Below are 18382 nucleotides of genomic sequence, written 5' to 3' on the forward strand. Positions count from 1 at the left end.
ACTTGAAGTCAGTCCCAGCACGCTACATGTAACGAAACTATAAATAGATAAAATATAACCTTCGTGCTATGTTACTGAAAATCTTATCGTTGCTTTTGTGTATACAACGTTTCCCTCCGAGTAGCAGACGTCAGAGGGAGACCAGATCACCTAGCTGTCAGATTATAGATAAGAAACGGGCGGAGTCTTGGGGCTATGCACGTTATCACGCACGTCACGCATTGTCGATAGTCGGCAGTTATCGGCAGATAGCAGTGATACAATGCGCAAGCAGCGCTTTCTTCTCGACAGTACACGATTTGTCGCGGATTCGACCTTGGCTGCTGTGGAGCGCTGCAGGGAACCATTGGATCTGCAAGGTACAGGCTACATGACGTCGTCTCATTGTGCGTTGTTGCGCCGACAGAGTACTGTCATAACCGAATTGAATCATTTAATAGTGAAATAAGATTCCGTTTTTACTCTACACACATGTGTTGCACTCAGGAATCGGTATAGGTAAATTACGTCTATGATACACACATCGTATGATTTGGCTGCTAAAATCGGAATGCAGGAGGCCTGGAAAATTATCTGTCCGTTTCCCCCGTTCCCATCATGGGTAAGGAGAGCGTTTTACCATCAGCGTTATCATCACCATCATCGCCAAGGTTTTGGCCAGCAGGTCTGTTCGTTTTTCAAGGCAAATTGCCGTCCCACTTGATGAGAAATCTTCCTGTATTCTATCGCCCTTTTAACTGCACCAAAATCTTAGGAATTCTGTTTTTCCCAGTCCTTGAATTTTTTTAAATTTTAGTTCGTTGTCCTGCATTCTGTAATTTATTTTGAAACACCAGTTATTTCCGTATATCATTATTTCCCATGTCTTAAAAATCTCATCTCAACAGCCTCTAATTTCGTCCTGTGTCATAGTTCTATCGTCCATTTCTCAATGCTGTATCTTAATCCTGGAAACTGCTACCACCTGTCACAATTCAATTTTTCTTTGGTTTTATCCCGTTAACATTCTGCAGATTGTACCACACGTTCTTCGGCACTTGCTCGTTTTATTAGTAACCCCTACTCTCTCATCTGGTAAATGAAACTGCGTACTTGATATGAATGGAAATCAATTTAGGACTATTTCAGTCTACAGAAGCGTCTACTAAAGCATGATGATATAATGGCGGCAGACTAATGGTAATGCAGTTGATAATAAAGTATCAAGTAAATGATCAGAGAAGTTGAAATGAGAAGGAGTGTTTAAGTTTTCCGTTATATAATTAATTCAAAACCAAGTGAACAAAAAAGCACGAAACCTCGTTGCAGCAAAAAGACATATGGTACGTAATCCAGATACGCATAACATCATATGAATCCAGTTGTACACACGACACAAAATGTTTAATAATCTAAACTGAATGGAAGGATGACCGAGCTGACCGTGCTAGTCACAGGATTAGACTTAACTAGGTGTCTGTATCAAATCTCGTAGCTGATACCACGTAAGGCAAAGGACTTCCAACTGCTCGCGGAGAACAGTTCCCTTCGTGGCGTTCATAGCAACTTTGCTACGCAAGTCAGAGAATTTCACCATGGAATAAAAGTAACTCACGAATGCACAACGGAACAAATTTGTAGTTAGGCAACGTCTGCTGCTAGCTCCAGTAACGTGAGCTTTCCCATCAAAAAGCACACACACATCCGGCTCCATTTAACAGAGCAAGTCAAACCTGCTTCCCAGCAGCATACGACACTCCACTGATTTATCTATTCCAAATTTAGCCCAGAGTTCCTCGCATGACAGGGTGTGCTGCGATTGGCTCTTAGGACCAGAAACAGAGTACATGGTTTCCCGTGTCCTTAAAAGACGATACACGCCAACCAAACCGTTTTCAGTCAGTTCTTGGCCCAGAATACCATCTTTGCATAGCTTTAGCAATGACTATTTCGCGAAATAACGTAATAATATAATTGAAAATTCAAAATGCCTACCTAACAGGCAGCTTTCAAACTTATTAGTTGCTAATTGCAGGTCGTTTTACGAGTAGCTAAACATAATCGTTTCATTCGTAAATATTATATATTTAAAATCGCGTTCCCCACTTACATTTTTCAAAGAAATTGACACTTCTAAGTGACTGCCTCTCTGTACTTATAAAATGATACTGGCGATACTGAACATCCAAGTTTTACTTCCTAACTTTCTATCACTTTGTTCTTGCTGCTAGTTTCGAAAAAAAAGATGTCATCGGTTTTCGCAAAACGAGGAAGCGACGGAGTTTTAACCTGTCCCCATGCCTCTGTCAAGATAGTGTCGTGAGTTTACTTTCAGTACAGTCGTGAATAATCGATATGGTTGGTTCCTGGCCGCAGTGACCGTTCGGTTCTAGGCGCTTCAGTCTGGAACCGCTCGACTGCTACAGTCGCAGGTTCGAATCCTGCCTCGGGCATGGATGTGTGTGATGTTCTTAGGTTAGTTAGGTTTAAGTAATTCTAACTTCTAGGGGACTGATGACCTCAGATGTTAAGTCCCACAGTGCTCAGAGCCATTTGAACCATTTTTTGAATCGATATGGCTGATGTCAGAGGCGAACATCGGTCTTCACTGTGGGTGAAGGTTGACTGACCAACTAACAATGGAACTACTCACTATCCGCATAAACCAGCGGGTAAACAGTCTCGTGTCTACTACCAACTGCTCATTAAACCATATTTCTTTCGGGACTCTGAACCAGACGGCGTATGAGCAGAGAGGAAAAATTTGCTCTACAGATACGAAACTTAACTGCTATTGATTGGCATTGGCGGGATTTCTTAGCCGAGCCAAATGTTTTCGTAGGAGGACGAACGGACGTCTGCATGTTCAGTGAGAGTTTTCGGAGAACAAATACTCAAAACACACAAGGTGGGGCGGAATATTTTACTGGAGTTACACACCTCTGGACTTGCATACATAATAAATAAACCACTGTGAAGTGCATGGTTGAGAGTACTTCCCAACGTAATACGTGTTACCAGTCCTAGCGTTCCAATCAATTGCAAAAGGCCCGCGGGAAGAATGACTACTTAAATCCCTTTGTGCGTACTGTAATTTTTTTTATCTTATCTTCATTGTACCTTCAGGAACGGTACAGAACAGGAGGAAGTACACTGTCTACATCTACATGTTTACCCTGCAGTTCCCACTTGAGTGCCTGGCAGAGGGTTCATCGAACCATTTTCATACTACTTCTCTACCATTCCACTCTCGAATGGCGCGTGGAAAAAAGGAACACCTAAAACTTTCCGTTCGAGCTCTGATTTCTCTTATTTTATTGTGATGATCATTTCTCCCTACGTAGGTGGGAGTCAACAAAATATTTTCGCATTCGGAAGAGAAAGTTGGTGATTGAAATTTCGTAAATAGATCTTGCCGCAAAGAAAACTGCCACCCCAACTCGCGTATCATATCAGTGACACTCTCACCCTTACTGCGCGATAACATGAAACGAGCTGCCCTTCTTTGCACTTTTTCGATGTCCTCTGTCAATCCTATCTGGTAAGGATCCCACACTGCGCAGCAGTATTACAAGCAGAGGACGGACAAGTGTAACGTAGGCTGACTCTTTAATGGATTTGTAGCATCTTCTAGATGTTTTGCCAACAAAGCGCAGTCTTTGTTTCGCCTTCCCCGCAATATTATCTATGTGGTCTTTCCAATTTAAGTTGCTCGTAATTATAATTCCTAGGTATTTAGTTGAATTGACAGCCCTTAGATTTGTGCGATTTATCGTATATCCAAAATTTATCAGATTTCTTTTAGTACCCGTGTGGATGACCTCGCATTTTTCTTTGTTTAGTGATAATTGCCACTTTTCGCACCATACAGAAATTCTCTGTAGATCATTTTGTAATTTGAATTGATAGTTTGATGATTTTACTAGACGGTAAATTACAGCGTCATCTGCAAACAATCTAAGGGGTTTGGTCAGATTATCACCTAGATCATTTATGTAAATCAGGAACAGCAGAGGGCCTATGACAACCTTGCGGAACGCCAGATGTCACCTCTGTTTTACTCGATGATTTATCGTCTATCACAACGAACTGTGACCTCTCTGAGAGGAAATCACGAATCCAGTCACACAACTGAGACGATACTCCACATGCACTCAATTCGATTAATAGTCGCTTGTGAGGAACGATATCAAAAGCCTTCTGGAAATCTAGGAATATGGAATCGATCTGTGATCCCTTGTCGACAGCACTCATTACTTCACGGGAATAAAGAGCTAGCTGTGTTGCACAAGAACGATATTTTCTGAATCCGTGTTGGTTATGTATCAATAAGTCATTTTCTTCAAGGTGATTCATAATGTTCGAGTACAGTATATACTCCAAAATCCTACTGCAAATTGAGGTCAGTGATATGGGTCTGTAATTCAATGGGTTATTGCTATTTCTCATGAAAAGTATCCGGACACCACCATGTAATGCGGAATTGACCACTAGATGTTACGAGAAGTTAATCCTCCAGTATAAAAGGTGATGAGGGGTATTGTGTTGTCAGCAGAGAAGCCATAACAGTAGAATGGGTCTCTGTTGATCCATCATGGACAGGGGACATCAGCTGATCAAGTTATTATCAATGAAATTCGCCAACAGCCGTGCAATTGTGACATTATTTTGTTTTATTTTGACTACCAGTTTCGACATTCCACTATGCCACCTTCAGGCCCCATATTCGTCTGTCAAAAGTAAACGATATTGTCATACAGTGCCATATATTCCTGGATGTCGTGAGTTCAAACTGTATCCCAAGTGCTTCATTCGAAGACTTTGCAGTTGCAATCAAGTCTTTGAAAGAAGCACTTGGGATACGATTTAAATTCACTGCACCCAGGAATATATGGCACTGTATGACAATATCGTTTATTTTTTAGAGACATATTTGGAGCCTGAAAGTGGCATAGTGGAAAGCTGAAACTGGTAGTGAAAATAAAATGAAATAAAATCTCAATTACACGGTTGTTGACGAATTTCTTCATAATTAAATGCAGGACGTGTCGGTCAGGAAAGCTCAGTGACTTCGAACGTAGACTAGTCGTTGGATGTCACCCGAGAAACGAAAACGTCAGGGACGTTTCAACCACTTACATCTGAGCCTGTCATACGAGTATAAGTAATGAACTAGCTACAACATTCTGTGTGTTTCTGTACCATTGGTCGGAGACTAACAGCAGCCGAACTATGGAATTACTGTCCCATGTTTACGCTGCCGTTAACACCACAAAACAAACGTCTCCGTTTGGAGTGGTACCATGAGCGGGAAACATGCACTGCTGATGAATGGCACTGCTTCGTGTTCAACGATGAGTCACAATTCTGTGCAACACAAAAGTGTAAGTGTGTGGTGACGACCTACGGAGAGGTCCCATTCTTCTAGTGGTATGGAGACAGACAGCGCTTCTACTCCTGGTGTCAGGATGTGGGGAGCAATTGCATTTGTCTTCAGGTCACGACTAGCAGTGATTGAGGGAATTCTGACGTCACTGACATCGTACTTCCTCATGTGTTACTTTTCATGCGATAGTGCAGTGGTCCCATTTTTCAAACGACAACGCTCGACCAAACGTGTCACGTGTCTCTATGGACTGTCTGCGTGGTTCAAAAATGGTTCAAATGGCTCTGAGCACTATGGGACTCAACTTCTGAGGTCATTAGTCCCCTAGAACTTAGAACTAGTTAAACCTAACTAACCTAAGGACATCACACACATCCATGCCCGAGGCAGGATTCGAACCTGCGACGGTAGCGGTCTCACGGTTCCAGACTGCAGCGCCTAGAATCGCACGGCCACTTCGGCCGGCTGTCTGCGTGGTGTTGAGGTACTCTTGTCTCCAGTAAGGTCCGCAGACCTGTCCCAGATAGAACATGTGTGGGAACATTTCGGACGTCTACTCGCGCCCAGGGCAAGTATTTGGGCCACGAAGAACCAGTTGAAATAGCTGTGGACCGTTTTGCTCCGGGACAGGATACAGCTGATTCATGACGACCTTCCCAGACAAATCGGTACATAAGGAAATAGCGTCTGCTACGTCATACTGATAAGACGCCCCATGTGGCGCATTGGTTAGCACTCTGGACTCGCATTCGGGAGGATGACGGTTCAATCCCGCGTCCGGCCATCCTGATTTAGGTTTTCCGTGATTTCCCCAAGTCGCTTCAGGCAAATGCCAGGATGGTTCCATTCACAGGGCACGGCCGACTTTCTTCCCCATCCTTCCCTAATCTGATGAGACCGATGACATCGGTCCCCATATTGGCAAGTTCTTTATAAATTTGACTCGATTTTGTAATGACTGAAATAACATCACATACACTCACAATCTATGAGGCGTCATTTCGTTTCCTCCTCCTCCTAAGGTTCCTTCTCTTTTTTGCCAGGCAGTCCACATAGCCTACAGTGGACAAGCGCAGCGCACTGTCGAATGGAGCCGCTCGTCGTTGATCTACATTTGCATCTATACTCTGGAGAGTACTGTGATGTTAGGTTTTAGGGTTTAAGGTTTAGGGTTTCACCAGTTTTTGTCACCTATGGAGCGTGGGAAGAATGATAGTTTAAATGCCTCGGTGTGTACCGTAATTAATCTTTTTATGCCCTCACGATCCCTACGGGAGCGATGCGTAAGGGGTTGTAGTATATAGTTAGACTCATCATTTAAAGCCTCTTCTTGAAACTTTCTAAGTAGACTTTCTCGTGATAGTTTACGACTATCTTCAAGACTCTGCCAGTTTAGTTTCTTCAGCATCTCTACTATGGGCCAAGAAAATCTCTGACCATCTCTCGCGCTGCCTTTCTCTGTACACGTTCAATATCCCCTGTTAGTCATATTTGGCACGAGGCACACACACTTGAGCAATATTCTGGGATTGGTTGCATGAGTGAATTGCAAGCAACCTTCTTTGTAGACTGATTGCGTTTCCCATTATTCTGCCAACAAACCAAAGTCTACCACCTGCTTTGCCCACGCCTGAGCCTGCGTGATCATTGCATTTCATATCACTACAAAGTGCTACACCCAGGTATTTGTATGAGTTAACCGATTCCATCTGCAACTTATTGATAGTATAGTCACAGGATACTACCTTTTTTCCGTTTTGTGAAGTACCCAGTTTTCCATTTCTGAATATTTTGTATCACTTTGAAATCTTATCAAGATCTGACTGATTATTTATGCAACTTCTTTCAGACAGTACTTCATCATAGATAACTGAATCATCCGCGAAAAGTTTGAGGTTACTATTAATATTGTCTGCAAGATCATTAATATATTACATGTATGCCAAGGGTCCCAGTACATTTCACTGGGGCGCACCCGAAGTTACTTCAACATCTGACGATGAAAGACTGTAAGAGTAAACAAAATGACTTAGACAAAATTTCATATTGATCTGACAAATGACACCTTACTCCAGATATAGCAAAATGTAAGTTAACGCGGATAAATAGAAACAAGCGTCCTGTAACGTTCGCATACAGCGTTAGAAAGGTGCAGCTTGACGCAGTCACTTCGATGAAACATCAAGGCGTAACGTTGCAAAGCGATATGAAATGGAATGAGCAGTCAGGTTGGTAGTAGGGAAGGTGAATGCTCGACTTTGTTTTATTCGGAAAATTTTGGGAAAGTGTAGCTCATCCATAGAGGAGACGGCACCTAGAATGATGGCGCGACCCATCCTTGAGTATTGTTCGAGTGTGGAATTACCACTAGGCCGGATTAAAGGGAGACATCAATGCAACTCAGAGGTAGGCTGGCTGCTAGATTTGGTTCGATCACCAGGCACGTATTACGGAGATTCTTTATGAACTCAGACGATAATCCATGGAGGTAAATCGATGTTCTTTCCGCAAGGCACTAGTGCGGCGACTGCAAAACTATTCCACTGCCGCCAACATACATTTCGCTTAAGGACAATGAGGAAAAGATGCGAGAAATTAGGGAACGTACGGAGGCTTCTGTACAGTCGTTTTTCATTTGCTCTATTTGCAAGTGGAATAGGAGAGGGAATGGCTAGTAGTGGTAAAGGTACCATCCGCCTTACGTCGAATGGTGGTTTGTGGAGTATTTATGTGGATGTAAATGGCTCTCCACACTAAGTAAGTTGCTGCGTCCTCCATACCAAGAAATCCTCAGTTCAGTCACAAATTTTTCCGATCGTGCTTTTGACAATAAGACAGACGTGGTCAAATGATTTTCAAAAGTCGAGAAGTGCTGCATCCACCGGACTGACTTGATCCAAGGCTTCTAGATGTCACGTGAGAAAAAGGCGGGTTAGGTTTCACATGATCGATGTTTTCAGAATCCATGCTAGTTGGCATGGAGGAGGCCTTTATGTTTGAGTTCAGAATATGTTCTAAGATTCTGCAGCAAATCGGTGTCAAGCATATTTGACGGTAACTTTGAGGGCCACTTCTACTACTGTTCTTGAAGAACTGGTGTGAGGATTTGCTTTCTCCCAAGAACTGGACATGTTTTTTCGTTCGAGGGATCTACGACAGTTAACAGTTAAAAGAGAGGCTAAGTTAGCCGAAAATTCAGTCTTGACACTAATAGCTGTCTCACTCATCATTTCAGAGGTACGAGAATTAAACTGGGACAATACTCCTGAGTTTTCCTTTGTAAAGGAACATTTGGAAACAGAGTAAAGTATTTCTGCTTTTGCTTTGCTACCCTCAATTTCAGTTCCTGTCTCACTCATAAGTGACTGGACACTAATTTTGGTGCCATAATTTTTTTGGGTATTGTGAAAGATCATGACAACATTCTGCTTCGGTAGTCATTGAAGGCTTCACGCTCTGAGCTCTCGACATTAAATGCGTTTCATTCAGCATCTCTCCATCTATAGCACTATGCTTTGTCTTACACCTATTGTGCAGTAGCCTCAATTTCATTAGACGTTTCTTTACAGTGCTGTACGCCATGGAGCGCTCCTCCCATCATGAACTGTTCCTCTATGTGCATATCTGTCCAGTGCACGGTGAACTATTTTCTTAAACTTGTGCTATAGTTTCTCTACAAGCTCCTCTCCTGTCCTAAAATTTCTATTTTCTCGCAGAGGTATTATGCTTCCGCTTTTTTATCTAATTTACTGAACCTATAAGTCTTTGTACTGTATTTAGTTGTTCTTTGTTCTTTTGTAATCATTGTTGCCACAACCGTTACATAGCCAGTGATAGCAGTTTTGATGCGGAAATCATCAAAGCGTGTGTATTTATTGCCATTAGATCTAATATACATTTCCGTCATGAATGAGGTTCCGAACTATCTGTTCTAAATAGTTTTAAGAGGAGGAATTTGGTATTATTTCACAGGATGTCTTGTCAGGCCACCACTGACAAAACTTTTATTTTCTCAATTGATTGTTAGATGATTAAAGTCTCCACCAATGATTACAGAATAACTGGGGAACTTACGCACTAACGAACTGAGGTTTTTTCTCAAGTTTTCGGTTGCATCAGGTGAGTCTGATGGCTGATGGTACATGATGAAGACAAAGTGAGTTACTCAACACTTCGATTATCGACGATACGTAAGTATTATACTGAAACGTGAACTTGAAAACTAAGAATTTAATTCTTTGAATTAACATGCCTTTCGCAAATGTTTTGGGGTGTAGGGAAAACTGATGGCACAGCATTTTCTCGAAGCCTTACTGTTGAAAGGGAAGTTCGGTCTATGTCCTCTTCTCGGAAATGCTGAGAACATATAGTGCTCCATTTAGACGCACGCCAATTCTTCCTCCTCACGGCATTCTCCCACAGAGCTTTCCGACTTTCATTTTTAGGAAATCTAAAATCATACAGGAGAAAAACACGCTATAGTACAAGTACCGATGTAGCACACGTTCATTCACAATGACGTTGTAAAATCACACTTAACGAGACAACTTACACATGAAATGTTATTCCCTTCGATTTCGCATCAGAATCAGAACGATTCGTACATCCGAACACCACACAAGTCACCACAATAGCGCAAAATCCTTCCAAAAGCGAGCGACAAGCCTATGCACACAAGCTTACAGCAGCAATGTTTTGGTCGGATTGAGATGGCTACCCTCGGCTTCACATAGCTTCACAGCTGTGACGTCACGGCGTCTCCCTCTATTCTTACCTACATGGGAAACACCATGCTGCGTATTACAACGGAGCAAAATAACGGTTAATAATGACACGTACAGTATTGTACAATTAATTATTGTACATACACATACATATTGGAACATACTAGTATTGCTCCGTTTTATGTAAACCGACGTTACCTGTGCAAGCAGTTCTACAAACATGCCAGATGGCGCGAGTAGACCGCGTGGCTATGCAGAGGTACGTTGTTTACATTTCTGTTCACTTGTAGTTGCGTTTGCATAAAGGTATAACACGCCGCGAAAGTAATTGAAAATGGCCCATAGTGCCAGATTCCTAATGAATCACGGGTAATGACAATCATTTTGCACCAAGAAGGGAATAGTGTCCGACAAATAGCAAAGAAACTGATGATTTCCGTCGGCGGAGTTGTCAAAACCATACTCTGGCATCGAGAAACAGCCACCTATGGAGATCGTCCTCTCTTAGGAGCACCCAGGAAAATATCAGAACGCCAGGAAAAGTATTTGGTAGTAAACATAACAGATTAAAAACTGTCAGAGAATTGACTGCTGAACTAAACACAGCGAGGGATACACCGGTGAGTGAGTCAACAGTGAGAACGACGCCTGGCAGACAACAACCTCCGAGGTTATGTAGCAACAAGGAAACCACTGTTGCGCCCTGTTAACAAGATGAAAAGGCTTCAGTGGGCTAAGAGACACCAACATTGGAATAGTGGGCGATTGGAAAAGAGTCTTATTCACTGATGAATCAAGGTTCGAAATATTTGGAAGTAAACGCCGTCAATTTGTACGCCGTTTACCTCATGAACGCTTGAATCCTCAGCGCGTAATTCCATTTGTAAAGCATGGACGGGGTTCTGTGATGGTACGAGATCCTTTGGAGTGAATAAAGTCGGAGATTTGGTGAAAATAGATGGAAAAAAGAACCAAAAGGATTATCACGGCATTCTCCAGCGACATTCTAAGACATCTGGTTTGCGTCTGATTGGGAAAGGGTTTGTCTTGCAGCAAGACAACGACCCGAAACATACGTCTCGCTTGTGTCAGAACTATGTGGAGTCTCTAGAGGTTCGTAAAATATTCAAAAACACAGAATGGCCGCCCCAATCCCCTGATTGTAACCCAATCGAGCTGCTATGGGATTTATTGGACAGGAGGCCCCGGAAACGGGAAATCATGAGTGGGTTACAACTGTGGGAGGTCCTGCAGCAAGAATGGAAATTAATTCCAACTGAAACCTTGGAAAAACTGACGGAGCGTATGCCGAGAGTGTGCAAGGCAGTGATGAAAGTAAAGGGTGGCTATTTTTAGGAACCGAAAATTAAATTGTTACATCTTCTTGTGTATTATTTGAGCTTAATAAGCCTTTTGAAAACAAGAAAATGCATTTTTATTCTGTATTTCTTTCCATTGTCTATAATTACTAGGTGTTTCCAAACTTGTGGAGGGTAGTGTACACACTGAGTGCACCTGGAGTTTTTCCTACCCCCTGCTGCCATTTCCCTAACGCGTACCATCATTCGCCGTACCTTTGAGCTGGCGACGATTTATAGACCTATCCTTTTGCATTAGCCTCCTCTTGACACTACGCAAAATAGGTTTCCCCAAATCAGATGACATGAGTCTTACTGGCTCAGTTTCAGTTTCCGTGAAAGACAGCATCTCGAACATCTTGGTTAGGGAGATCGATGTAACACCCTGAGTTCTCCCCAGTCCCCATCTCTCCTGCTCAGGGCGCCCAGCCAGACTATTCCCACACCACTCACAGTCATGTGGACAGCTAGTGACAGCTCCTTTACTTCCTGCAGGGGAGACAGGATCCACAGGAGGGGGTAGTACTCGAGATGTCTTTAGCGTCCCTGGTACACAACTCTTGGGAGCTTCCCCAACACAGCAGCTGTCAATCGTTTGTCAGTAGTGAGGACGGTTTCCAGAGGCTTACGAAGGTCAACCAACACATTCCATGACCATGCGTGGCGGCAAGAATAACAGTTTTATGTTATGTAAGTAGCCAAATCACTAAATACACAACATTTTTCTGAATTTATGTGCATTATTTGACTTTTCAGCAAATCTCGCTAAAGGGGGCCATCTATATCCAAATACGATTGTCCCATCCCTATCCAAGAGAGATTCGCGTATCATCTGGAAAATATTCAGGGTGGTTTTTTTTAGGAAAAAAAGTTAGAAACGTAATGCGTTATGGAAGAACTTACGTATGTGTAGTGCGAGAAATCCATCACCTGCAAGATAGTACACACGAAATTTGAAATAAACTACAGTGCATTCTTACATTACTCAAAAAATGTTTTACATCGCACATAGGACTAACATAGTTCGTAACTGTTTCATTAGAAACCTCTTCCGTTGTACTGGCAGCAAGAACTATCTGCGAAAGAGAGGTAAAAGTAAGTTTACGTTCTCAGTAGGGGGGAGTGCTGTATCTTGGAACATTTTTCAGACTCTCACCTCTATGTAATATAAATGTAGTACATTTTCTTGTTCCATTTTGAAATGATAGCATTCACTTTAAATGTGCTGCAGTCTTCTCCTGATTAATCCAGAAAAGTAAGGTTTTTCCAAATGTGAGAAACTGCTCCAAGGTAAAATGCGATCATGCACCTAAAAACAAATATTCTATTCAAATTTAAAAGCGTTCCAGCCAATAATCTATTTAATATTCTAAGTGTTACGTTGTTAATCAATTACGCACCAATAATTAGTAAGTGAAATCAAATTAAGAAGAATGATAAAAAAACCAGCTACAAGTTAAAAACATTTTGAAATGGAAGCTATTGGAAGCTAGCACTAGTTTCCATTTTCAAGACAGGAAAAATTATTAAGACATTAAAGAAACACATTTCACTTGCAAACGTCACGTGTTCAACATGGCTCTGAGCACTATGGGACTTAACATCTGAGGTCATGAGTCCCCTAGACTTAGAACTAACCTAAGGACATCACACACACCCATGCCCGAGGCAGGATTCGAACCTGCGACCGTAGCAGCAGCGAGGTTCAGGACTGAAGCGCCTAGAACCGCACGGCCACAACGGCCGGCGTCACTTGTTCCTTGGTGGAAGATGGTGGACGACCGATGAAGTAAGCCTTAGCCGCCCACGCACTGCGTAACTAGTTTTAAATAGATACAGAATTTTACTCAGGATAAATTTCTCCATGTGAAAATTAACAGAATCCCCCAGAAAGTTTTAATATACACTCAAAGACAAAAAAAAGCGACAACTATGAAATAATTATCCGAATGAAACGAAAATCGGTAGGTGTGTTTTACATGTACAGACAAGCAAATTACTACAATTTCAGAAAAATTTGATTATTTATTCAACAGAAAGAGCTTCATAAACTGTTGTTGTTGTTCTGGTCCTCAGTCTGAGACTGGTTTGATGAAGCCCACCATGCTACTCTATCCTGTGCAAGCTGCTTCATCTCCCAGGATCTAATGCAACCCACACCCTTCTGAATCTGCTTAGTGTATTCATCTCTTGGTCTCCCTCTACGATTTTCACCCTCCACACTGCCCTCCAATACTAAATTGAAGATCCCTTGATGCCTTAGAACATGTCCTACCAGCCGATCCCTTCTTCTAGTCAAATTGTACCACAAACTCGTCTTCTCCCCAATTCTATTCAATACCTCCTCATTAGTTATGTGATTTACCCATCTAATCTTCAGCATTCTTCTGTAGCACTACATTTCGAAAGCTTCTATTTTCTTCTTGTACAAACTATTTATCATCCATGTTTCACTTCCATACATGGCTACACTCCATACAATTACTTTCAGAAACGACTTCCTGACGCTTAATTCTATACGCGATGTTAACAAACTTCTCTTCTTCAGAAACGCTTTCTTTGCCATTGTCAGTCAACATTTTATATCCTCTCTACTTGACCATCATCAGTTATTTTGCTCCCCAAATAGCAAAACTCCTTTACTACTTTAAGTGTCTCATTTCCTAATATAATTGCCTCAGCATCACCCGACTTAATTCGACTACATTCCATTATCGTCGTTTTGCTTTTGTTGATGTTCACCTTATATCCTCCTTTCAAGACACTGTCCATTCCGCTCAGCCGCTCATACAGGTTCTTTGCTGTCTCTGACAGAATTACAATGTCATCGGCGAACCTCAAAGTTTTTATTTCTTCTCTATGGATTTTAATACCTACTCCGAATTTTTCTGTTGTTTCCTTTAGTGCTTGCTCAATATACAGATTGAACGGGGAGAGGCTACAACCCTGTCTCACATCCTTCCCAAGCACTGCTTCCCTTTCATGCCCCTCGACTCTTATAACTGCCATTTGGTTTCTGTACAAATTGTAAATAGCCTTTCGCTCCCTATATTTTACCCCTGCCACCTTCAGAATTTGAAAGAGAGTATTCCAGTCACCATAGTCAAAAGCTTTCTCTAAATCTACAAATGCTAGAAACGTAGTTTTGCCTTTCCTTAATCTATTTTCTAAGATAAGTCGTAGGGTCAGTATTGCCTCACGTGTTCCAGTATTTCTACGGAATCCAAACTGATCTTCCTCAAGGTCGGCTTCTGCCAGTTTTTCCACTCGTCTGTAAAGAATTCGCGTTAGTATTTTGCAGCCGTGACTTATTAAACTGTTAGTTCGGTAATTTTCACTTCTGTCGACACCTGCTTTCCTTGGGATTGGAATAATTATATTCTTCTTGAAGTCTGAGAGTATTTCACCTGTCTCTTACATCTTGCTCACCAGATGGTAGAGTTTTGTCAGGACTGGCTCTCCCAAGGCTGTCAGTAGTTCCAATGGAATGTTGTCTACTCCCGGGGCCTTGTTTCGACTCAGGTATTTCAGTGCTCTGTCAAACTCTTCACGCAGTATCATATCTCTCATTTCATCATCATCCACATCCTCTTCCATTTCCATAATATTGTCTTCTAGTACATCGCCCTTGTATAGACCCTCTATATACTCCTTCCACCTTTCTGCTTTCCCTTCTTTGCTTAGAACATAAACAGAGTAATTGAATAATGTGTTGGTCCATTTCTGACCATTATGCAAGCTGTTGTTCGGCTTAGCACCGATTGAGAGAATTTTGGGATGTACTCCTGAGGATTACCGTGCCAATATTTGTTCAATTGACTAGTTAGATCCTCAAAATCCCGAGACGGTTGGAGGGCCCAGCCCATACATCTCCAAACGTTCTCCCTTGAGGAGAGATCCGGCGACCTTGCTGGCCAAGATAGGAGTTGACAATCACGAAGAGAAGCAGTAGAAACCCTCTTTGTGTTCGGGTGGGCGTTATCTTTCAGGAATGTAAGCCCAGGATGGTTAGACATGAAGGACGACAAAACGGGACGTAGAGTATCGTTGGAGAAAACCCCTGTGCTGTAATAATGTACGCTCGTTACAATTTTCTTTAATAGTTGACCCAATGAAGGATCTACTGGTGTGGACAACGTCTTTTTGTGAAAGAGCATGTACCTTTGGGGCTGGTGCTGATGTTTTGTTGGGTCTCTGCCATTCCATTTTCTACATCAATTTTCGTCAGAAATAATGTAACTGGGTAAGAATATCTGTGTCTGCATGATCATTGTGTAATCCGCACTTTGACAGAGGGTTCAGAAAACCATTTTCACGCTGTTTCTCGACAATCGTATCTGGACATACTTGTCTGCAAGGAGTTAGCCGCAATCTTCATGTGTAAAAACACACACACATTTTCCATCTGTCGAACGCTATTATTACTATCCCAAACTAACCGCTTTCCGGCAGTGTCACTCATCATCAGATCATTTCTCATAGGGACAGAGTAGCCAGTGTTAGGGGAACCTGGATGTGAACGAGCTGCATTTCTATACCTCGCTCTCAGTGCCCATTACTCTTTATCTACAATGCGGAGGAAGTTGTGGTTTTTTACCAACAATGAATGACATTAACGCAAGCTGTAAAAGGAAATTTTTTGAAATATCTGTTATAGTTTGAGAATTACAGTATTCTGGCTAATAGACGTTTTTATAATACATGTTCCCATTCTGGTACCATTTTCTGGTCCATCATCAGTCTAATAGCGTTCAAACTGTGGCAGGCTGCTGTCAAAATTCATAGAAACACATTATGCCTCTCGTTTGTGTTGCTTGGACTATATATGAGGAAATAGAAAAATCCTTATTATACCACATTACCATTTTGTCTAAAAAATATCGCTAAAATTATATACAGAATGTATATGTATATACTGCGATGTATTAGGCATAATACAAAGATACTATCCCATTCTTCACTTGAGAGAAATTTGGTGAACATGGATAAAACCATTGTGAAGTTATATGTACTTAATGTTCTGAAAATGTAGTTTCGAGAAAATGAGAAAAGAATGTTCACAGTGTTTTTGACTCACCGTATGCCTCTTTCAGAACATTCCAACAGTATAATCTTGCTGGCAAGTTGATTCTTTACCCTCTGTAGACTTCTTCAGGAGCCTTTTCCTTACTCTGGACTCTTTAGTGGTGGCTTTCAGCTTCAACTAGTCGCTGATGATCTATGGCAGTCAGAGCAGCTATCATATTATTTCCTGGTTGGATGCCTAATTTGTCCATTACTTTTGTCATGCTCATTACACCATCATTGAAACAGATGACACCTTCCAACACAGCCATTTTGGGTACTGTCCATCCAACAAACACTGTTTTTGGTACACGTTGCCACACGCAGCTGTTGAAACTCTCATTAGGGTTTTGTGTACGCCCATGTAGATATTTGCTACGTAATTTTCCATGACTGTAGCAGGCAAGAAATGTTTATGGTGATATTCCTTGCCTGTCGCACGAGCGTGGCTGGTTTGCAGACATTTGTTCAAAGATCGTTTAAGACCAAATCAACAACTGAAAACTAGATGAAAAATACATTTTTTTTGAAACGGGATAAAATTGTCTTTCACATGGTGACAAAAAATGCTTTCGAAAATTTCATTCATTTCACGTCCAGGTCCCCTTAATGGTACACTACAGGTATATGACAGTGAGGCTCACAGTGTCCTGGTCAGATTGGTTGCTCTGTAGCTGCGAGAAATGTTCTGAATATGGACAGGTTGAGATAATACAATCAGCGATCGACAAACAGAAAAAAGGCGTAATTTCTGTTTTTCTCCTCGTTCCTTTAACGAATAGCTCTGATTTCTAGCCTTTTATTACTATAGTCATTCCTCCCTATGTAAGTGGGACTCGTCAAAATATTTTGGCATTCGAAACAGACAGCTGAAAAGATCTCAACGAAAGAAAAAACGCTTTTGTTTTAATAATTGCCAACCAAACTGACGTATCATATTCATAACTCTCTCTCTCTCTCTCTACATCTACATCTACATCTACATACATACTCCGCAATCCACCATACGGTGCGTGGCGGAGGGTACCTCGTACCACAACTAGCATCTTCTCTCCCTGTTCCACTCCCAAACAGAACGAGGGAAAAATGACTGCCTACATGCCTCTGTACGAGCCCTAATCTCTCTTATTTATCTTTGTGGTCTTTCCGCGAAATATAAGTTGGCGGCAGTAAAATTGTATTGCAGTCAGCCTCAAATGCTGGTTCTCTAAATTTCCTCAATAGCGATTCACGAAAAGAACGCCTCCTTTCCTCCAGAGACTCCCACTCGAGTTCCTGAAGCATTTCCGTAACACTCGCGTGATGATCAAACCTACCAGTAACAAATCTAGCAGCCCGCCTCTGAATTGCTTCTATGTCCTCTCACAATCAGACCTGATAGGGATCCCAAACGCTCGAGCAGTACTCAAGAATAGGTCGTATTAGTGTTTTATAAGCGGTCTCCTTTACACATGAACCACATCTTCCCAAAATTCTACCAATGAACCGAAGAGGACTATCCGCCTTCCGCATAACTGCCATTACATGCTCACCATCGAGGACAACGTACTGGGTTCATTACTTAAGAAGTCTTCTAGCCAGTCACACACTTGGGAACCAATCCCATATGCTCGTACCTTAGTTAGGAGTCTGCAGTGGGGCAATGAGTCAAACGCTTTCCGCAAGTCAAGGAATATGGCGTCCGTCTGATACCCTTCATCCATGGTTCGCAAGATATCATATGAAAAAAGTGCGAGTTGCGTTTTGTAGGAGCGATGCTTTCTAAAGCCGTGCTGATGCATGGAGAGCAACTTCTCTGTCTCAAGGAAATTCATTATATTCGAACTGAGAATACGTTCGAGAATCCTGCAACAAACCGATGTTAAGGATAT

At 41.9% G+C, this 18382-nt stretch overlaps 1 protein-coding gene across 1 annotated transcript in view; it reads left to right on the top strand.

Annotated features, from left to right (window-relative positions):
- The first annotated feature begins 260 nt into the window (after positions 1–260).
- Positions 261–18382, top strand: part of LOC126095186 (uncharacterized) — a 207868-nt gene continuing 189746 nt past the window's right edge. The window contains exon 1 of the mRNA XM_049909919.1: positions 261–359. The gene's annotated coding sequence lies outside the window, so the exon portion shown is untranslated. The remainder of the gene's footprint in view (positions 360–18382) is intronic.

This window comes from Schistocerca cancellata, chromosome 8 (assembly GCF_023864275.1).
Source record: "Schistocerca cancellata isolate TAMUIC-IGC-003103 chromosome 8, iqSchCanc2.1, whole genome shotgun sequence".
In the NCBI taxonomy this organism is placed as follows: Eukaryota; Metazoa; Arthropoda; class Insecta; order Orthoptera; family Acrididae; genus Schistocerca; species Schistocerca cancellata.